Source organism: Caretta caretta, chromosome 6, assembly GCF_965140235.1.
Source record: "Caretta caretta isolate rCarCar2 chromosome 6, rCarCar1.hap1, whole genome shotgun sequence".
In the NCBI taxonomy this organism is placed as follows: Eukaryota; Metazoa; Chordata; order Testudines; family Cheloniidae; genus Caretta; species Caretta caretta.
This window is the reverse complement of record NC_134211.1, coordinates 20947092-20970629: the sequence shown is the minus strand read 5'-3', so window position 1 is coordinate 20970629 and position 23538 is coordinate 20947092. Positions and strand designations below refer to the sequence as shown.

Sequence of the window (23538 nt, the reverse complement as noted above, 5' to 3'; positions counted from 1 at the left end):
AGCCCAGTGAGGTCGGTCACTGGTCAGCCACTGTTTCGCAGATGAGGAAAACTGAGACGCCGGCTGGCTGAATGACTTGCCCATTGTCAGTGTTCAGAGCCAGGATTAGTATGTGCATGTGTATGTTCAGAATGTGTGTTGTTTTCATTCCTCGATATTTGCAGGGAGCTCCCCCCAGCGCTAAGGGGTGCCATGTGAGAAAGTGCAGAGCTGCTTGTGGGGAAATGTTACGACTGAGAAATCAAGAGTGGCGTAACTCTGACCTGGCCTCATCTCCCAAAGGTGATTTTTAAGTTTTGAGTTTAAAACAATCCACCCGTTTGTTGAGAATGAGGAGAGGAGAAAAACCCTTTTCCTATTATAAAGTAATTCTTGCCACTTTAAAAATACCCAGCAACAATAAAACCCCAGCTGTAGCACCAAAGGGGTTTAGGCTAGAAAGCTGACACTCAGGAGCGGGGAGGTGTTTGAGGAGAACATGTGACTTTCTGTGCTCCAGGAATATAGTTACGGTTTGGCTGAGAGTTACAAGGGCTCATATGTGTCCATTAGCTTTCTTAATAATGATAATGCTTTTAAGAAGATATCTCCCAGTGCACCAAAGCCCCAGTTCAGCAACACTTGTTCGATATTAAGTGTGCAGTCATGCTTAAAGAAAAGCACCTGCATAAGTGCTTTGCTGGATCAGACTTGTAAGAAAAGAAGATTGCACAGCAAGTAATTTAGGTTCACATTAAAACACTGAGGGAGTACTATCTGATTCTATGCAATGTGCTCAGCTGTGCATTGACCGTTCCATATGATCCTTTAATGTGAGCATTGAACGAGAGCCAGGGGTTGTATAGAAATAATAGCATCATGTATTGTAATGCCCAGGCACAAAAGGGGCAAAGTTAAGTTTGCATATGCTACCTGAACAATAGCACTTCCTCTCTTCTAAGTGCTAAAATTTACATCCTGAAATATTCTCTTAAAGCAGCTGTTCTGTTGGAATGAGTGTCTTATGGTAGTGTGGCATCCTATCAAGTTTTTATTGCATGCATTTGGGATCGTTGTATTACTGGTGAGTAGTGTAGTCACATGTTGGTTTTAAGGCAAGAGGCAAAAAAAACCCAAAAAACTTTATAGGTCCTTATACCATTTCACACAGATTTTATGCCACTCGCTTTATTTATTCCTCACTCTTCTCTGCTTTCTCCCCTGCCCCCTTTGAAGTTATATTGGTTACTATGGAAACAGTGTCATTGGAAAAGGCAGAGCGTAGTGACATCCACAGATGCAATATGCAGTCAGCTCTACAATGGTTGGAGATTTGTGCCCTAGTCAGACAGCTATAGGTACTGGAGATTATTATCCTGGTGACATACAAAATCATGTACCTTGAATACGCGGATGAAAGTAAAGCCACATAAATCTACTGGAACAGGTCAATTTAAAAGATTCAGAGAAGTCCAGCCAAAGAACCACAAAGATCAATGCCCTACACTGATTTCCCCCTGTATGTATGTAGGCTGAGGTTTTCAAAACTGCCTAAGGAATTTGGATACCCATTAATCTGAGGCTGCTTTGAAAAAATCTCACCCCCACTGTCTCGAAAGACTAAGGTTACTAAAGTCATTCTTTCCCCTATATGAGCAGTTAGTGGCCCTTGTTCTTTGTTTTTTTCATACATCAACAAGAGAGGAAAAAAATCCAGTAGAAACAGGGAAACAAATTGTAAAAAAGAAAAAAATAAGCAAACAAAAACCTCCACAAAAGTTGGCCTGGGGACTCAGGAGCAGGTATAATATCTGGAACTACATCTCTACAGCTTTCTCTTCTTTTTTTTATTGACTAGATTTCAGGTTGCTTGTATCTCTTTAAGGAAACAGGAAAGAATCCAGGAACCTTCGTGTTGTTTGCTCAGCAGAAAAAGATTAGCCCTAACTGGGTAGCAGGTTGTGCTAATACGCTGCAACCTTTACTGATGACTGTATCATGGAACGAGCCAGAAAGATAAACTGGCTTATTCACAGAATACACAGTCAGCTGGAAAAGGCCTTGCCATTGGAGATATAGGGCAATCAATAACAAATAAATAAAGCGGCTGCCCATCCCAGTCTCTCCATCCCCCTCTTACTTCATCCCATGGACGTTTACAGAAAGAGAGAAAAGAGCCATTTGCTGCGCAGTTACAGTAAAAATGCGGTTCTAACCACAAACAGGTTTGTTTAATTAGTGATGCTCTATCTTAATTTGAAAACAAGCATGGAATTTCCTTTGCCTGCAACAATGACCTATATTTTGACATGATCTTTGCCAATAAAGTCTTCTCACTGAGAACTCATTCCACAGTTTGATACACTGATTCTATATTCCTGTATATAAATAGTAGAAGCGTGGTAACAAATATATACAATGGCGCCTTATTTCAGAAAATCAGTACAAATTACATGCTTAAAATTGTATCCACTCAGTAATGTTCTGACTCAAAGGGATATGAAGTTAAAATCACTATTAAGAATATGTTCTGTTACAAGCAAAATCTCAGAATATTAGAATAGAAGAAATAGTCTCTCATCATTTAGCACCTCTCTGTTAGGATCATGAACAGACAAGCCAGTTTCACTTCTGTTTCTAATCAGTTATACCTTGTGCATCACACACAACGTTTGGATTGCAAACAGCGAGAGGGAATGCTTATTTCGGCACAACTGTTTCTGTTAGAAGTGATGGTGGGTTTTTTTTTTAAATCATGGCCGCTTCTGATATTATATATTTTATAAATGTGTTTAAAAAAAAACACACATCTAAATTTGGGGTCAAAAATTTGTCTCTATTTCCCTAACATGACACTAGCAGTTTATGCCGTTTCACCAGATACAACTAAGAGTTTACAGCTACTGATATAATGAAAGTGGTATGCAGTTGCATTTTTCAGACTATAAGTAATATGGCAGTAATGGTAGCATCAAACACATTGAAACAATTCACTGAAAACAATTCGAACTGTGTTTCGCTTTAATGGGGATTTATAGTTCAGATGACTCAATTCTTTAAAATAAAATAAAGATATTTAAGGAAATAATGCCACATCATCACATGCCTGCTATGTGATGCTTGAACACCTATACCATAGCAACAAGGGGAAAGATAACTGCTACTTTATGGGCCTGATGCAATGCCCTTTGAATTCACTAGAAAGACGTCCACTGATTTCAATGGGTTTGGGAGCAGACCCTAGATCTATAAAGGACACTATAGCCAAGAATGAGCAAATAAAGCCCATTCATTCAGTTTAATAATGGAGGGGCTGAGAAACATCCGAAGTTGCTTTACCAGTGATGACGCTGTAAAGTTCTTTGGCAATTAAATGATCACTAATGGAGGCGCCTGAGGCATTCAGGTCAAACAATCAGATCCATGACATTATTTGAAATGTATGGGAAATCATTATTTATTTCCTAATGACCTTCAACGCATACCAGTCTAGGAGGAATTTGCACAAGATTGTTAATTCAATAATAAAAATTATGAAATTAGGGGTAGGCTTTGTTTAGAATACAGCAATGCGCCAGTGTAAAGAACTTGCTCTCTCTACGGCAGATGCCCCATCAGCTGACAAATGGCGAATCTTGTTTTGCACGATTAGTGACACCTGCTGGCTAAATAGGAGGGGCAGCTGAGCGTTACTTACTAGAGGAGTGTTGCAGTGACAGGAAGAAGATTCGGGGGGGGCGGGGGGGGGAGACCTGGAACCTTAAGATGATGAAGGTTTAGCACCAACACAACTGGGGTTTCATGACTAAGCAAGGCTGCCATTACCCAGACAGTCCCAGCTTATGGGGGCCTGTGGGGCTAGGGTTAGAGAGAACCCTCTCGCACAGCTCTCTCTCTTGGCAGGGTACAGTGCCGCAAGCTTGAAGAAGCGAAGCTTCAGTAACACTAGACAAACCTCCAAGCCATTAACTCAAAGCTCTCACAGTTCTGCTCCCAGGCAGGTGAGACAATAACACAGGGCCAGCTCCTCCTCATTGGGGGTGAATTGACATAGCTCTGTTGACTTCATGGAGCTTTGCGGACTCACCCCAGCTGAAGATCTGGCTCTCTGAGCAAAGAAAGCCAGTCTGTACCCAGAGCACTTCATGAAAGCTCTGAAGAGCGAGAGTCAGCACCACTCTGTTGGGCCCGGGCTACTTGTTAATCAACAGGTGATGTGCCATCCAGGAAAACTTAACACATGACTGCCACCAGCTCAGCTACCAGAGCTCAGCAGGGGCACATCAGCATCCCAGAGACTCCTCTTGCATCCTGCCAGCGCCCGAGTCTCTCTCATGTGCAGCATGTTATTTCATTGCTCTCGGGAAAGCACTGTTACTGCCTGGCCGCACACACTTGGATGCCGTCCAATGTGGAGAAATGTGACATTGGAGAGAGAGGCTCTCCTTGTTACCACAATAATAATTAAAAAAAAAAAAAAGCTGGACATCCTGTACTACATCCTGAATATACTTCAAGGTCACTAAAAGTATATTACATGGGAGGCTGCTTTTTCGTAAGTAGAGGGGGTAAAGAGTCCCCCCACACACACACACCTGCCTTCACTCTAGGTTCTGCATTTATGTAAAGTTGTGACCACTAATCAACTATTGGTCTTTTAACTATTCAGCACTGGAAGGAGTCATTTAAAAGAAAGGGGTGGGGTGGGGTTCACTCCCCCTCAGCTAACCTCCAAGTGTGAAGAGGGGTCACTTTCCCTGTCAGTCGGCCCAGCTTGCCTGGTAGATTGCACATTTGGGCTAAAGGATCATGGCATTTACTATAGCAGACCAGACCGTTGGGCCATCACATCTTGAGGAATGATGACCTTGAGGCTAAGGCACTGGACTGCAACTTGGGAGCGGTGGGTTCAAATCCCCACTCTGACTTTCTGTTCAACCTTATGAAAATAATCTGGGAGATGTTCAAAGCACTATGCTTTGGCCTAACGCAGCTACTATTGATGTCAATTGGAGCTGGCTTGCATGGGAGCAGACTTAGGCCAAAACAAAGCGCTTTCGAAAATCCCTCTCAGTCTCGCTGTGCCTCAGTTCCCCATCTGTAAAATAGGAAGTGATATTATTCCTTTCTCCCACCCTTTTTCTGTCTCTTCTATTTAGATTGAAAATCTTTTGGGGGCAGGGACTCTCTCTTACTGGGCATACATACAGTGCCTAGCAGAATGAGGCCCTGATCTTGGTTAGGCCCTCGAGGAACTAACAACAACAAACGACATTCCCTGTTAGTCTGTACAGCTCTGCTGGTGTATTTCACGTTTGCCCTACGGAACCATGGAATTTACTGTATTATATCAGAGCACTGGTCCATTGAGTCCTTTTGTGGAGGAGGGAAACATTTAGCTAAAGCTTCCCAAGGGTGACAGTGGTTATTTAATGTCTTTGCTGTATAGAGATTGCCTCTCCAGCAGATCTCCATGGCATCTGGCATGAGTCACATCACTACATGGGATGCTGGAGTTACAGGGGAGGCAGATAGTTAAGAGACATTGCATCCATATTCCCTCACCCCAGCAATTCATTTCAAGTCTCTTTAGAAATGGACAGAATGAATCTGAGGGTCTCTTTACCATAATCTTTTCCAGGCTGCAAGTGCCACACAGGGGAAAGGAGATGGTCTCACGCAGCCTAATGGGCAAAGTGAACAGAACCATTCATTTGCTATTCCCAGCCTTTGAGATGGGGTCAAAAGCCAGCAATGGTTTGCAAAAATTAAAAGCACAAGAGGGTTTCCAGACACCACCATCTTCCCTAACTCTGTGCTTGGTGTTGTATCAACCTCTCCCTTTAGTGGTTTACAAGGCTCCTAGAAGGCTTAACTTTTCTGCACAAGGCATTTCAACAGCAAACACGGTGGGGGTGGCTGTTTGTGTCTAGTTTATACCATGTCTCCTCTCTCCAGTTCATACTATGCCTGTGAAGGCTAAAAGTATAACTGGATTCCAAAAGAATAAGTAAGTTCCCAGAGGATAGGTCTATTGATGACTATTAGCCAAGATAGTAAGGGATGCAACCCCATGCTCCAAGTGTCCCTAAACCTCTGACTGCCAGAAGCTGGGACTGGACCTCTTGAAACTGCCCTTTTCAGTTCATTCCCTCTGAAACATCTGGGACCAGCCACTGTCAGAAGAATGGATAGTGGACTAGAATGGCCATTGGTCTGGGCCGGTATGGCTGTTCTTATGTTCTTGCTTTTTCCTTTGAGGATCACATTCAATGAGAGACACACACACACATCGCCCAGTGGCTGAACTCTAGGACAGTCAGACACATCCCAGTTTAAAATCTGCCCAGGGAGCAGTGGGTGAAAAGCATAGATTTGCCCCTTTTTCTGCACAAAGCAAGTTCCAGCTGTTCAAAGCAGGCCTGAGAGGTCTTCACCAGCTTCTAAAGGATTAATCTGGTGCTTTAGGTGCACAGACTAAATACATTTTCTGAGGACAACGCACCCTGTTTACCTGACCCCTTCGTTATAAAGTAACTGTGGATGAAATCTTGGCTCCACTGCATTCAACGGGATGCAGCAGAGCCAGGATTTCACTCCATAGATCAAATGTGGAGTCCCCAGGCTTCTGGGAAACTTCTCGCAGGACAGCTGAAGTGTCCTGCGTTTTCCAGTTAAAACCCACATACATTTGGCTTTGTTTTAACGAGCAACATGCCTTGGACAGATTGAACAACGTGTGCTCTGTGTTTATCAGGAGCTGCCCCATGGATCAAGCACTCAGTGTGTGAAACAGTGTTTGAAATCAAGCAAGAAGCAGAATGAGAGCAGAGCAGACGCTATCAGCGTGGGTCGCTCGCTTAACTACCTTTGTTCAGCTGTTCCGACTGCGTTCTGAAGGAGTTTACAGTACTGGATAAACGTCCTCCTCGCTGACTGTTGGGTCAGAAGCTGGCAGCAGTAACACAAGCACAGTGTTAAAAAAACATGTATTTGTGGGGCTGGTCAAAAATTCTGTCAAAATGGTTTTTCCAAGAAAAACTGGGTTTTGAGCTAAACAAAGCTCACAAAGACGGTCTGCTTTCTGTGGAAATTTTCAATTTTCTATTGAAAAAACAAATGTCTGAAGTGGGGTTGTCAAGCGATTAATTGCACTTCATCACATGATTAATTGCACAGTTAAACAATAATAGAATGCCATTTATTTAATATTTTTTGATGTTTTCTACATTTTAAAAGACATTGATTTCTACTACAACACAGAATACAAAGTGTACAGTGCTCACTTTATATTTATTTTTTATTACAAATATTTGCACTGTAAAAAACAAAAGAAATAGTATTTTTCAATTCACCTCATACAAGTACTGTAGTGCAATCTCTTTATCATGAAAGTTGAACTTACAAATGTAGAATTATGTACAAAAATATAACTGTATTCAAAAATAAAACAAGGTAAAACTTTAGAGCCTACAAGTCCACTCAGTCCTACTTCTTGTTCAGCCAATCACTCAGACAAACAAGTTTGGTTTGCAGGAGATAATGCTGCCTGTTTCTTGTTTACAATGTCACCTGAAAGTGAGAACAGGCATTCACATGACACTGTTGTAGCCAGCGTCACTAGATATTTACGTGCCAGATGCGCTAAAGATTCATATGTCCCTTCATGCTTCAACCACCGTTCCAGAGGACATGCATCTATGCTGATGATGGGTTCGGCTCGATAACAATCCAAAACAGAGTGGACCGACGCATATTCATTCTCATCATCTGAGTCAGATGTCACCAGCCAAAGGTTGATTTTCTTTTTTTGGTGGTTTGGGTTCTGTAATTTCTGCATCAGAGTATTGCTCTTTTAAGACGTCTGAAAGCATGCTCCACATCTCATCTCTCTCAGATTTTGGACGGCACTTCAGATTCTTAAACCTTGGGTCGAGTGCAGTAGCTATTTTTAGAAATGTCACATTGGTACCTTCTTTGCGTTTTGAAAATCTGCTGTGAAAGTGTTCTTAAAACGAACATGTGCTGGGTCATCATCTGAGACTACTATAACATCAAATGTGGGTAAAACAGAACAGTACACATATAATTCTCCCCCAACAAGTTCAGTCACAAATTTAATTAACGCGTTATTTTTTTAACAAGCATCATCAGCGTGGAAGCATGTCCTCTGGAATGGTGGCTGAAGCATGAAGAGGCATACGAATGTTTAGCATATCTGGCAAGTAAATACCTTGCAACACTAGCTACAAAAGTGTCATGAGAATGTCTGTTCTCACTTTCAGGTGACATTGTAAAGAAGCAGCAGGGAGCAGTATTCCCCATAACTGTAAACAGACTTGTTTGTCTTAACAATTGGCTGAACAAGAAGTAGGACTGAGTGGACTTGTAGGCGCTAAAGTTTTACATTGTTTTTTGTTTTTTAGTGCAGTTATGTAACAAAAAAAATCTACATTTCTAAGTTACACTTTCACAATAAAGAGATTGCACTTCAGTACTTGTATGAGGTGAATTGAAAAAGACTATTTCTTTTATCATTTTTACAGTGCAAATATTTTAATAAAAATAATAATATAAAGTGAGCACTGTACACCTTGTATTCTGTGTTGTAATAGAAATCAATATATGTAGAAAAACATCCAAAATATTTAATAAATTTCAATTGGTATTCTGTTATTTAACAGTACAATTAATCATGATTAATTTTTTTGAGTTAATCGGGTTAGTTAATTGCGATTAATCAACAGCCCTAGACAGAAGACTTACATATTTTTATTTGACTATGCCACCACAATGTCTCATGGGAGTTATAGGTCAGTTGTTTCACTCATCCATTCTCCTCCATAGGTTGGTCTCAAAGGTCAGGCTACATCTCACACAATGCACCAAGGTCTCACCCTCTTGGAGAAGGTTGGCAGTATACATAAGAGTCTCTAGCCGTGGTGCATCATGGGAGATGTAGTCCAGCTGTGGCCCCCAGCTTATAAAGGAGAACAGGGAGATGAGGCACTGCAGCAGCATATCCAAGTCAAAATTTCCCAGGTTTGGCTGAAATTTCAGCTTTTGAATTTTTGCCAAAAATGTCAAAATATTCAGCAATTTTTTTCCCCCCAACCAGGTCTAGTATTTAGTTTTATAAGAGTATTTTGGGAACCTACCAGGTGTTGCCACAAAAGTGCCACAGTTGTTTTGAAACGCAGCCACCCTAATGGTTAATCAAAAACTTAATCAATCAATAAGTCTGCCTCTGCAGACTTATTTATTTATTGGTAACAGCACCATGCAATTCTCTTCCACTTATCCAAATCCCCATCCCATTTGTGTACTGTTTCTTTAAGTCTAAAGCAAGAAGCCAAGGAAGCTAGGGAAGGTTCTAGGCAGGAGCTCTGCTTCACTTGCTTTTGGGATAACAACTCTTTGTGCTGCTCTTTCATATTGTCACCATTCACCGCTCCCCTCCCTCGCCCCCCAGGGTTTCAGATGTTCCTGTAACCCTTCAGAGAAAGACAGGAATTGTCCTTCACTTCTCACTCCTGGACCTGCCAACATTCCAAATCGAAAAGCAGGGAAGGAAATGAGAGAGGGATACACACATCAGTGCCATCAAAATGAATCAGACTTTGTCAGATCAGGTGCATTCTAGGAGGAGGAGCTCACTAATGAGTCAAGTTATAAAGTATTTGGCTCTGGGGTAAGCGGTTTCCTTTAGGCACACAGACGTTAGGAGCCCCTAGTACATGCATCCTGTCTCGGACAACAAGCAATATCAGCTGCTTCAGAGGAAGATGAAAGACATTCTGAAGATGGCAGTAATGGGATAACCTGTCCCAAGCCCCAGAGAAAGTTCCCTCCTAACCCCCATTCGTTAGTGGCTGGTTTATATGCTGAAGAAGGAGGGCTTCTGTCCCTCTCTGTTTTGGAAGGGCTTCCTCAGGCAAGATGGGAAACGCAAAGAGGTAAGAGCATGGAGTCAGAGGCTACCCTGTAAACAGACAGCTATGGCTTAGATTTCCAAAGCAGCCTAAGAGAACCCATCTCTTCTGGAATTTCAGTACGTGCATAATTCCCTTTGGAAATTCTGCCCCATGTTTGTCCCCATGTTTGTTTGCTACCTGCTTACAAAGAGAAGCACATAGAGCTTTGGGGACACAGAGGGAGAAGAGTTAAACATTTGGCTAAACAGGGACTGGCCCTGCACAGCAGAGTAAAGTGGAACATATGGTCCCCCATGAGTTCTCTATTAAACCAGCCTTTGCTGGCCTCCTCTCTCCTAGCACCACCCAGAGCCTTCCCCTCCCTCCCGTTTTCTCCACTGGAAAGAAAAAGCCAGCCAATTTGTGATGATGAACCGGGACTCTGGTTTGTTATTAAAGACAGCAGCTTCAGGGCTTCAAGCCAATACAAAGCTGTCCTTGGCCTTCTCCACTCCTATCAGCTGGGGCCTTATCCCAGGGCCAGGAGGAAAAAACACACTGAGGCCCCAACAGGGCAACTCACCATTGTGTGGCCAGGTTTAATCCCCTTCACTTCCCATACCGGGCCCAACATATCTCCACAGCAGCCCTCAAGCATAATATTTGTCCAGCAAATACAAGTCCCAATGTACAAAAAATGACAGGGTGGGTGGAAGTGGCCAGCTCCTTAGAGAGAAAACATTCTTCGAAACGTTACCAGCTCAGAAACTCCAACCAGTAGATTAATTGAAAGAAAAGGCTTTTTATCAGTTATGCAATTTTCAGCCTGTGGAGGGAGGATTTGTGAGCTTCAAATAATCCCCATACCTGCAGGAACCAATGACAACATGACCTATGGAAAGCAAAGATAAATGCGGGTCATTCTGAGGGAATTTCTGAAGTATGATCTAATGGCTCAGATTCCAAAATGGAAGAGAGGAGGTACTGATCCAGCTGCAAAGGCTGTCACCCACAGGCACACAGGTCTTCAAATGACTGTGGCACAGATGTGTGTGTGTGGGGGGACTAACACACTAGCTCTTCAATCAGGAGAGACAGGTTTAGGTTACACACGTAGTGAGAATGGTGGTCTCCAATGGAGACATGCTGCCAGGGTGATCTGCACAAGTTGGTAGAACCCAGTCATATTAACCTCCAGATACAGGTACACTGGTTAGGTGTATAGTTCTCTAGCTCTAGGATGAGCCAGTGTATGTTTTGGATACAGTGCCAATGAGTCCATTTGTGATACCCCTTTCAGTCCCTCTCCTACACCAGCCTGTGCCTTTTTCCATTTCTCCCCATACATGGCATGCCCTCCCCTAACCCATTTGCCAAGACACCAAACCCTCCTTCCGCCAACCAACCGAACCCCCACAAGCCACAACCCCCCCCCACCAGCCTCCCCCCCCCCCCACTTTTGCTACCTCACCTATGGGAAGTGAGGAAGGATGAAGAAAAAATCCTTAATTCACTGAATCATCAAGATGTGGACATGCCTTACACCCCAATCCTGTAGTCTGCTCTACAGGAATCCTGTAGCCTGTTTCAGTGTGACTCCATAAAGTCACAAGTATCTGCCCATGAGATTACAAGATCAGCTGTTACTGATTAACAACATTATCTTCGTACTCCTCTCCTCACCACCGTGGCTCCCGCTGTCATCTCAAATTCAGGACTGTAGGCTCCTTGGGGCAAGCTCATGTTCAGTGCCTAACACAGTGGACCGCTGATCTCAGCTGGTGCCTCTAGGTGCAAGCATAATACCAATAAAGAAGGGAACTGTTTGCTTACATCTGAGTTTTGCAGAAGATTTCTCATGCCCTCAGCATAGTCCTCCTCCTAGATTCCTTTATAAACCTGAGCCACATGTTAACAATACTCACTAGGTTTCCCTGAAGCTAGTTTTGAGCTTTGCATACTGAAACACTGAGCTTATTAAGTAAAAACATAACAAAAATCAAAGCCATGTTAATGCAGCATTAAGGTTACATGGATAAAGGTCAGGAAATGCAAAAGTTATGCAAAAAGAAAAGGAGTACTTGTGGCACCTTAGAGACTAACCAATTTATTTAAGCATGAGCTTTCGTGAGCTACAGCTCACTTCATCGGATGCATACCGTGGAAACTGCAGAAGACATTATATACACACAGAGACAAACCTGGCAAAAGTTATGGTTTCCAAAGTAGTGCTAACTCAACCACATTGCTCATCCGGTGTTTTTCATGGTACCTGCTCAAAGGGAAGAGAGTTCATCCACTGAGGCCAAAAAGGTTTTTGATTTAGTTAAAGTGTTTTGTTTATGGATTTTTAAATTTTTTTCTTAGGGCAAGTGGATTTCCAGGTAGAATTCATACTATTGATTAAACCGTATGGGTTCCATTAGTGCTGTCCTAAATCAGGGCAACAGCAAGGATTTTTCAGAGGGACTAGTGATTGGGTGCCTCCAAGTTTTGGTTGCTCAACACGACTTAAAAGGACCTTATTTTCAGAAAGGGCAGAGCGCCCATCCTCTGAAAAAATCAGGGCTTTTTCAGGCATCTCCAGTTGGGCACCTAAAAAGTTTTGGCACAAATCTAAGAGAGAATCATTGACGTGACAGATACACACCAAGATCACCCTTTCTCGCTACGCCCCCTCAACAGAACCAGTGGCAGCCAGTACCAGAGAAAAATGAAAAATAAAGGGGATTAAAAATGTTAAGGAATGTCTGGACAGCAATTCTGCAGTAAGCTACGTCTGTTTTTAAAGTGTGGATTAAAACATACAGTGTTCAACTCGATCTCGTTAATGTCTCTCAGGGGATTTTCTGTAGTTCTATCACTGCCTTTAGTATTCTGTTAGAGTTTGTTCAATGCAATTTCTCTCTTCTTCCTTTCCTCTTCTCGCCCTCCCAAACTCAGAGAAAGGGCTGGGTGTGGGTGTGGGTGGGTGTTTTTTACACTGGATAGCCTTGTGGCTCAGACGCTACCCTGGGAGATTTCAGTTCACTTCTCATGTGACGTTGGACAAGTCATTTAATCTCTCTCTCTCTATGCCTCAGCTCCTCATCTTTAAAATGGGAACAATCCATCCCTACCTCACAGGGGTATTGTGAAGATAACATCCATTAATAATCATGAGGCACTGGGGAACTATGGGAAAGAGGACCATAAATTCCTAGACTGATCAACTGATTATGTAGGACCTACACCACTGAATGGTCCATTCCTGCAAGGGAGAAGTTCAAGAAGCTAACAGAGTATCGCAAAGCTGGGCTGACATGAACAATTTACTTCACCAGCACAAACAAGCTAAAGAGACCAGGATCAGGTATGAGGGACCTTGAGCACCTCTCTGTCATCAGTCCAGGCCTTGTCCCACTCACACAGCTGCTGAGGTCTTACCTTTAAATTCTATGCAACTCTGGTACACATCTCACTGGGGTGGGGTGGGGGGGCGGGGGAGAAATGCAAATGGATCACTTGACATGGCAGCTTAAATCAGAAGCCAGATTTGCATGGAAAGCAACAGGATGAGCCAAATATTTCCAATGACACAGCAAAGAACTGAAACCTATTATCCATCCATACTGGAGCTTATGGCTACTAACCCACAAGTGGAAGGGGCAGAATGGGGCTGTATCTTACCATTTGATTATCTCACTCTGGTCCTGCTAGACTTTTGAGTACCAGTTTAGAGGTAGATTAGAGATACTGGGGAATTCTCTTTAGGTAAGAAGGGAAAAACTGGAGAGAAACAGGTTGCTGTTGTACCTGAAAGCTGCCATTGTGTCTAGGAGATGGGAAGCCAGACTCAGGCATTTGTAGCAGGATTTTCTTACATCTATCACAGGTGAAAAGCCATTGGGTAAGGTTACACGGCCCTTGTCAGGGCGATAGCCAACCCCTCCCCCTGCAGATATTCTCTAGGAAGCCATTATTAATTAAAGTAATTAAAAGCTCCCAAGGCCTGATGATCTTGGGAACATTTAAAAACTGAATTTTAATCCCCGTTCCCTGAGAAAGAGAAAGCAGCCGCAGCCCTCTCACTAGTGGTATCACCTATGGGAGGGTTCCCCCGCCCCACATCTGCCTCGCAGATACAAAGCTACCACCTGCCACGGTCCCCTCTGAGTTCCCAAGAGGAGGTCCATCACATTCACACCTACCTCTCAGGTCCCAGCTAGTCCAGGAGGGCCCACAAATCCAAGCCAGAATGTAGCCATGACTGCCAGAGCTGAGAAGGATTAAATACATTTTGCCTCATCTAGAGTAAGCCAGTCTCAACCTGATTATTTGCAAGATTGCACCTAGGAGGGGAGCTGGATTCAGTCTGGCTGTAAAAAATTTCCAATGAAGAGCATTAGCTTGGGAATCTGCTAGGGTTGCCCATCCTCCAGGATTGTCCTGGAGTCTCCAGGAATTAAAGATTAATCTTTAATTAAAGATTATGTCATTTGATTAAACCTCTGGGAATATATCCAGCCAAAACTGGCAACCCCAGAATCTGCTATGGTGGAAAAGGAAAATCTGCATACACCCTCCATCCTTTCCCCCAGTACGTCCCCAGTGCTTTGGTATGAACCGTCACCAACCTCCCCAGTCTCACACAAGCAGCCAGGAGGGGGCACTCTCACCACATCGGCCAAAGAGGCAATGCTGTGCAGCTGAGAAATACTCACAGATGTCCTCTTACTTTTTTGCCTCTGTGTCTCAGCTGTATTTGCAATGGTTGTGCAGCTGGATTTCTTCAGAGCACTTTGAGCAGTCAGCATACTCCCTGCCTTTAGATTAGGACCAGGTAAGAGTAGATGCACATGTACAGAAAAAAACAACCAAGTTGGGTTTACATTCTTTTATGAAGGCAGCCCAATCACTCCAAGGAACGATTTTCATCCCAATAGTGGCATCATGTTACGCCCAGTCATTTACAGCTTAATGAACACAGCATTTATTCACATGATACAATACAGGATGCAGAACCATGCAGAAAATGTATGCAACTCTCCAGCCTTCTGGGAGCCAGCAAAAAAAACCCCAAGAAACCAGAGAGATAAATAGAATCTCTTGCCTAATAAGATTTTGTCCAGCTTCATCCTAACCTCTGAGGAAAAGCCCATAGTCGATTTATTTTTTCTTTTCCGCTGTTCCTTAGCAAGATGCCAATTTGCTTTTGTTTTATTTATAACTAGGACCCCTTCTTTGACATTAGCATATTAGATCAATAAGTCCCAATATGCTAGTACTGAGACATTGAGAGTTACATCAGAAGGTTCCCCCTACAAAAACACAGACCAGGAAGACAAATAATTAAGATTCTTGCACTTTGATCCAGACTACTTGGTGTACATTTAGACTGTCAGACAGAAATGTAGATGGTCATCATGAACCAGATCATATAGTAACCAATATCTGTTAATCAGAACAACTCTCCAAGAAACGTGAAAGGATGGTCCAATGGTGAGGGTGCTACCTCAGCCCTCGGGAGACTTGGTTCAATTCCCTGCTCTGCCACAGACTTCTTATGTGACCTCGGGCAAGTCACTTAGCCTCTCTGTGGCTCAGGTCCCCAGCTATAAAATGGAGATGGTAGCATTGCCCTACCTTACCGGGGTTTTGTGAAGATAAATACAACAACAACTGTGATATGCTCAGATACTACAGTGATGTGGCCACATAAGTACCTTAGATAGAAACAGAAACTTCCTCCTCCTGTATACAGCAACACCTTCCCTACCACAGGAGTTACTCACCTGATATCATATACACACAGAAGGATAATAATTTGAGAAAAGCACAAAAACTCTCAGCATATTCATATGTTCACTGATCCTTTCAAGTAAGTGCCTCCTTAACACAGGCAGGTGCCAGTTACGCCATGCTACGTTGCCATGACATCCCCAGACCTAGCGTAAGCTTATTGGTCTCCATCTGGCCACGCTCTGGGACCTTTTGAGTGTATGTCAGAGGATTCAAGACTCCCTCAGCTACTTCTCATAGACAGGGGTGTCTTTCTCCCCACCACCGTGAACTCTGCTCGCCCCATGAGTAATTCCTCAGAGATCTGGCCGGGCCTGTAAAGCCCTCGCTGCTGCGGTTTTGTTGTTCCCGGGGCTGAGCAAGCTATATTAAGGCTACCTTGGGTATGTTGGCTCAAGCTGCAATCGTTCCTCATGACTGCAGTATAGACACACCCTTAGAATGTGTATATCACTAGATATTGCTATAGGCATAAAAAAAAAATCACGCCTGCATGCATACTCGTACAGACAGCACAGCTGGCGGGACAGATAGCCACCCGAGTACAATCCCATCCAGGACCCTGGCTATTCTGTAAGTAGACATACCCTTCGAGAACAGGGTATGGATGCTACTAACATCCTCCCACGCAGAAATAATCTAACACTTGAATTTCCTCCAGCCTTGCCTATCGGCTCAGAACATCATGCTTAAATTTCGCACGCTGGCAATAAACATCCTCCTCCTCGAACAAACCAATGAGTCAAATAAAACATTCTTGGAGTCCGTGCCAACACTCTAGACATGAGTCACGAAGCCCTGCCACAGGTGGCAAAGGGAGAATACCTGCTGGGAAAGCCTAACTACCTACCAGCATCTGGGGGGTGCAGGACTCATTCTCTCAACCTGGGTTAGGGCCAGGAGAATTCAACAGAGCTCTGGCTCTGACTCAAAGTTCACAGCACCAGAATCTCCACACGACCCACAACAGACGCCAGCCCTGAGACGTGCAGCGTTGTCTGCTCGCATGAGTTTGTCACAAGTCTTGCAATACGTGCTGGTTTTCTGAAAGTCCAGCTCTGGAGTCATGTGATTAAACAAGACTCTCGGGTTTCATTTTAAAAATGAAAAAAAAAATGTCTCTAGCCCTCCTGGTTGCAGCGGAAAGCTTGAACACATGATCTGAGAGCAGGGGAAAGGCTCAGAAACCACAAAACACAGCAAATGAACCCCCCAGCTTATTTTGAAAATTCTCATGATTTTTGGTGCTTGACTCATGATTTTTTGAATGTTTTGAGCTGCCAACATGCAACGTGCCCTAGAACACCAGCAGTCAATGATTTTTCTCAAGGTCCAAATTTCTTGGTCAAGGTATAGTCAAGGTCCAGTCTCCAGAGAAACTTTTTTCACACCAGAAGCGTCCCTGTTCAACAAATACATACAACGTTGTGCATTGGTAATGTACCCCATTGCTTATATTTTTAGTGTATTAAATGAAACATAAAAGCAAACCACCGTATAACCTAAAAATAACCTCCAAGAAAGATGTAATAAATTACATCTGAAACTGAGAAAGTATATATGCTCAGTTTTTTATTGGCAGAAACTGATGATGGCAAAAATTAAGCAAATAAGGAATTAAGGAGAACCAGTCAATCATTATTTCACAGAATAACATATTAGAGGTCGCATTGTGAGAGAATGAGAGGGTAAAAAAGTTTAAAAATAACAATATGGATAATAAGTAAATACAAAGATTTTGCAGTCCGTTCTAAAGCATCTGGCATTCCAGATTTGGTCTGCCTATTGACTACCCCTGCCCTAGAACATGGGACAAGCAGAGAGGGAATAAATCACTGAAGCCACCTCAGGACTTCCTGTACAGAAGCAGAGTCAAGGTGAGGCACACTGAGTATAGCACAGGGGTTCTCAAACTGGGGGTCCGGACCCCTCAGGGGGTCACGAGGTATTACATGGGGGGGTTGCAAGTTGTCAGCCTCCACCCCAAATCTTGCTTTGCCTCCAGCATTTATAATGGTGTTAAACATATTAAAAAGTGTTTTTAATTTATAAGGGGGGGGTCGCACTCAGAGGCTTGCTATGTGAAAGGGGTCACCAGTACAAAAGTTTGAGAACCACTGGTATAGCATGTTCCTTAGGACATGTTCCACAGGAAGGGAAATAGCTCTTGGCAACAATCATGGACTTAAGGCTTTGGGATGCAGGATGAGGAAAAGAGGACTTTTGCTTTACCAGCACCAGTAGAAGTGATCAGAACATCTCCAGGTAGCATCATCTCCATTTCACTCCTCCATGCTTCACCAGACCTCACAGTAAGCGCAGTGACAATCAAAGGAAAGAGAAGCTGGCCTATATTCATAGAGCTGCCCTTTTTTTAATGTTGCCGCAAAACCAATGGCTCAAGATTCAAATATTTAGTGAAACAAAATGTGCACCTTAGTCTCTACACAGAGATCTACGCCTGGTGTAAGATGACACAGCTCACCTGAAGTCAATGGAGCTGTGCACATTTATACCAGTTGAGAATCTTGTCCAGTCTCTCTAAAGCCAAGCTAAGCACCTTCAAGTAGATTAAATGGGATTCAGCCCCTAGGGCAGTCCCATCATCAGACCAGAACAGGTTTAGTGAGTGAATCCCATGTATGAGATTTTCGCCATTATACTGGGGAAAGTAACTCTATCCTACATGTCAAAGCTGTTGCAATGACTGATATCTTTAAAGTCTTTTCAGCATGAAAAATGTCACGTGGGTAATGAATTTGGTACTGGTATGATTTATTTCACTGTCAACTGATCGGATCCCTTTTTTCCCCCCTCTGCTGCTTCTTGGCAAAGCTATGAGCAATAGCAGAGAAACAGGGAGCTGTCTTCTGTCTGCAGACTAAGGAAGATGGTATATCTAGTTCTCATTTGGAAACTGATCTTTGCAATAGTAAATAGTAGAAGGTTATTTTTTTAAAAATAGTTTATATTCTGCAGAAATTGATGGCAAGGGCTTTTCAGTTGCATGAGAAAATTTTCCTGCTCACTAGTGGCAGACAGCATAGGTGCTGACTCCGTGGGTGCTCTGGGGCTGGAGCACCCACGGGGAAAAATTAGCGGGTGCTCTTCACCCACCGGCAGCCAAGCTCCCCTCACCCCCCGCCACCCTTCCTCCTCCCTGAGCGCGATGCATCCCTGCTCCACTGCCTACCTTCCAGGGCTTCCTGCCCAGCTGCCTCCAAACAGCTGTTTGGCAGCGTTTGCATGCTCCAGGAGGGAGGGGGAAGAGTGGGAATGTGGCACGCTCAGGGGAGGAGGCAGGGAAGAGGCGAGACCGGGGCGGGGATTTGGGGAAGGAGTTGGAATAGGGGCAGGGAGGGGGTGGAGTTGGGGCAGGGACTTTGGGGAAGGTTTGGAATGGTGCCAGGGCAGGGGTTGGAAGAGGCAGGGTCTCATAGAAGGGGAGGAGTGGGGGCAGGGCCGGGGGGGGGGTAAGAGCAGGGTCAAGCATCCACGGGAAAGAGGGGAAGTCGGCGCCTATGCCACACAGTGTAAATTGTTAGGGCTTGAAAAATCAGCTGATTGGCTGGTCTCTCTATTGATACTGGCAACAAAGATGGAGAGGCTCTGGGAGTAAACAGATCTCTCACCCATTGAGGGGGTTTCCACATACCAAGGCTGAAGACTATGAACAGACAACCACCTATCCTATGAATCAGTACAGAACTTTATCCATTCAAATGTTGAAAGGGATCTAAATCTTCATGCTTGAGGTCTTAAATCTGTCTAGAGATTAAGCTAAAACCTTTAGGGGGGAGAGATTACCTCACATTTGCCTACTGCAGGGTTCCTTTCACCCTTCTCTGAAGCAGCTGGTGTCAGAGGCAGCATACAGGCTTAGATGGAGGACTGGTCTGATCCGCTGTGGCAATTCCTATGTTCCAGTCTCCCGGGCTGTCCAGCCAGCACCCTTTTAGCAGCACAGAATGCATATTCTTTAAAGTATATGTTTACTTAGTAGTATGAGCCCAATAAAAATCTGTATTAAAAAAGGGACAGGATGGTTTGAATTACACCCAGAATTCAGGGTAAACCAGTTTAGTAAGAGGTTCTAGGTGTTTAGATATTCTCTTTATGCATGTGCTGTTTGTAAAGGACACATTCATCAGCTCACAACAGCAATCTCCCGGACATCTCCACCAGAAAATCTTGGATAGCTGAGAGAGACACTCCCAGATTATGATGTCTCTGCAGGATATTCCTGGCCAAGATACACTGACATTTATATGTATCTGAAGCTTGCAGTCATTGGTCTCTTTCCCCTGCTGCTTTCAGGAAGCCCCACAGGAAGGATCTGAGGTTACATACACAGTCACTGCAGTCGTCCATACTCATGTGTAGCTGAGAGGAAGGCACCAGGGTTCAAAGACAGGACTTTCCATTGTAAAGCATCATGCTTTACTGGCTCTGACTTAGAAAGTTCAGCTAGCAGAGAACCATTATAGCTGATAGGTTTCAGAGTAGCAGCCGTGTTAGTCTGTATTTGCAAAAAGAAAAGGATGTAGCTCACTTCATCGGATGTAGCTCACGAAAGCTTATGCTCAAATAAATTGGTTAGTCTCTAAGGTGCCACTAGTACTCCTTTTCCATTATAGCTGAGCAAGTCATTATTCTATAGAGGTCCCCTACACCCCACCCAAACATCACCCTCTTCTGCGCACCGAATGTCATCTGCATCCAGACACTGGCAAGGGAGGAGGTGGATGATCACCCGATTTGCATGTAGATATTGGAAAAAGAAGGAGGGAAGAGCCCCCCATTGAAGTCAGTGGGAACTTGCCTGCACACAATGACTTGCAGCATCAAGGCCCTACACTGTAAACTGCTCTGGTCAGTGCCCACATCTTTGTTGTCTGTAAAAAGAAAAGGAGGACTTGTGGCACCTTAGAGACTAATCAATTTATTTGAGCATAAGCTTTCGTGAGCGTGCCATGCACTCCACAGCACTATATACAAGTGCAAAAGCCTTACAGTTAGCCTTACAGTTTGCTCCATCCTATAGGGTTAGAACCATATTTAATCACCCTACCATTATAAGGCAGTGTCTGGGAGGGAAGAGGGCTTAAGGCAGCAAACTTAAACCAGGTTGCCATCTTTTACAAGAAAGAGACTAATAAGTTAGACAGACAGGGTGAGAAGAGCCCTGCAGTGACTAGGAAGAGAGGCATATTTAATTCTGAATGAGCAAGAACATTCCCAGCTCAGGGGGATCATCCCAGTGCAGTATTAGGCCAACTTTCCCCACTAACCTACATACCCCACATTACAAGCTTTCAGATAAACGCAGAGTGAAGCATAAAAAATTTTTTTTAAGAGACAGTCAGACCTACTTAATCTAGGCAAGGTGATCCAATAAAGCCAGGTGAGTGTTCAAGTGAACGGGGTGCTCCATTGACTAGTCTGCATGAAAGTGAAGCTCTGGAACTGAGCTGAACCAACGATTTTGTCCTAATCCCCGCATTTCTCTCCCTGGACTCTGTTGGCAGCTGCCTTCAGAATATTCACTTTCAATGGCTTATGACCAGTCAGTACCTCCATCTTTATACTGTCAAAATCACCTCTGTGTCCTACTGGCAATGTAGGATGAGAAGGAAGGAGCTGTGAAAAGGGATATAAATGTACCCTTCTAAAAACCCAGGAGCTCCAATCACTAATCTTTTCATAAAAGGCTTTTAGAAACAGACGTGCTGAACTTTTATAGTTCTCCAGCTCAGGGAGAATGAAAAGCTCAAAAATATCCTCTCTTGTTGCTCTCCATGGTTATTGCTGCAGGACCTGAGCTAAAGGCTTAAGTCAAAACACCAAGCAAACATACAGTCACAATGAATGTTCCAGACAATGTTCTGTATACAACACTCTCCTACACCAAGAAGCCACTCTAACAATTTCAATCAAACATTAGTGATCCAATCTAAACACTCAGCAGAGCAGCAGCTCTGATAGGTGTGTGGAGGGAAAGGGAGTATATACAAAGGCTAAAGCAGCAAAAGCTCTGAATGAGTTCTCAGTCTGAGAAGAAACACTGAGCTGGGTAATTCAGGGGGACGCTCCCCATTAATGCTTAGAAACCCCAGATATGGGCAGCAGAATATACAGCCCCAAAATAGAGTAGATTAGGCCTATTGTATCTATAGCCAACTGGTGGTATTCCTTGGTCACTCCCAGAGTGTAATTAACTACCCCCTTAACCTTTCACAACACAGACCAGTGTTTCCCTGGCAATAATTATCATCTACCAACCTGCCAGGCAAGGGCTCTGGAACAGTTTTTATAGTGGGGGTGTTGAGAGCCATTGAACCAAACTGTAACCCTGTATATAATGGAAACCACTTCAAATCAGGGAGTGCTGAAGCACCCCCCGCACCCCACTTCCAGCACCTATGTTGCCAGGGCCAAATGGAAAACAAGGAGCCAAAAATTATGGACCCAAGTTGGGGAGGGGGCAGGAGGAGCCTGATGGAATGAGAGTTTTACAAGCATGTGTCACCGGCTCATTACTCAGCCCCCTGATGGAAATCACACAGGGCAAGAGGAAACCGGGGGAGGAAGGGGGGAGACAGCGTGGGGGGGAGGGGAAGGGGGGGCACGGATCAATAGAATTCTGAAATGAGGGCCCTGGAAATGGTAGGAGCTGGAAATCTGACATACACACCCCCGCCCCAGTTCCCTGTAGGGTGACCAGATGTCCCGATTTTATAGGGACAGTACCGATTTGGGGGTCTTTTTCTTATATAGGCTCCTATTACCCCCCACCCCCTGTCCCGATTTTTCACATGTGCTGTCTGGTCACCCTAGTTCCCTGCCACAGGGGCAGAGCCAGACTGAATAGCACTGGCTCCAGGGCGAGCACCCCAGGGCAGAGCTTTCAGGGAAATGCCCGCCCCCCTCTTGCTTCTTGGGCTAACAAGATCCAGCCTCCCCCCCCATGTTGACTGAACCCAACTTTACCTGCCAGACTTGGGGATTCAGAAGCGAAGCCCCAGGAAGGGCAGAGAGGAGACTGGCCTGGAGGGGGGGCTCGCCTGAGAGTCTGTAGACGGAGCTCATTGGGAAAGCATCCGACCTGGGAAATGATCCCTCCAGAGACCCCCGCCCGTCCGCCCGGGAGCGCCGCTGGAGCCGGGCACGGCGCGCAGGGGAAAGGGAGAAGCCGCCGGCTGCTCTCCGCTTACCTGGCGCCTGGGCTCCGGGCCGGGGAGCCGGAGCGGGAGCCGCCGGCGCTTACAGCTGGAGGCGTCTGAACCCGGAAATGCCAGGAGCCCAGCGGGGCCAGGAGCCCTGGCAAAGCCCCGCACACGCCAGGCGCCTTAACCCGCTGGCTGCTGCTTTGCAGGCGCAGCGCCCCGAGCCCCCAGCCCCAGGGCAGCCTCCGCCGCGGGGGGGCTGCCCTGGGGCTGGCTCTGGGGATGCCCCCCCCCGCGAGGCTAGAGCAGCCGGGGGGAGGCTGAAGGCGTTTGCCAAGCCCACGTGGACTTATTGCTTTTTCCACCCCCTGCGCAGGGAGAGCGCCCCGAGGGGAAATCCATGGGGAACAGACAGAGAAAGCGGGGGGGGGGGGGGCACAAACTATCCGCAGGGCTGGGGGTTGAATCTAGCTGTCCCCAGGCTGAGACACTCAAAGGCGAGCCAGCAGCCGCTTCAGGGACGGCGGGGAGGAGCGAAAGGGAATCAGCCTGAAGGGCTCACAAGCGAGGGGGAAGGAAGCCCAGGGCCAGATGCCAACGGGATGAAATGAACAAACCCTCCCGTTCAATCTGTCCCCCCGCCGCAAACTACAGGGAAGACGGGGTGAGGGGGGCAGTGAACAGGGCTGTGAAGCTAG

The 23538-nt window shown here is 44.9% G+C and overlaps 1 protein-coding gene across 1 annotated transcript in view; it reads right to left on the bottom strand.

Moving 5' to 3' along the window:
* CRACR2B (calcium release activated channel regulator 2B) overlaps positions 1-23259 on the bottom strand; it is a 77868-nt gene extending 54609 nt beyond the window's left edge. The window contains exon 1 of the mRNA XM_075129309.1: positions 22889-23259. The gene's annotated coding sequence lies outside the window, so the exon portion shown is untranslated. The remainder of the gene's footprint in view (positions 1-22888) is intronic.
* Positions 23260-23538: the final 279 nt, after the last annotated feature.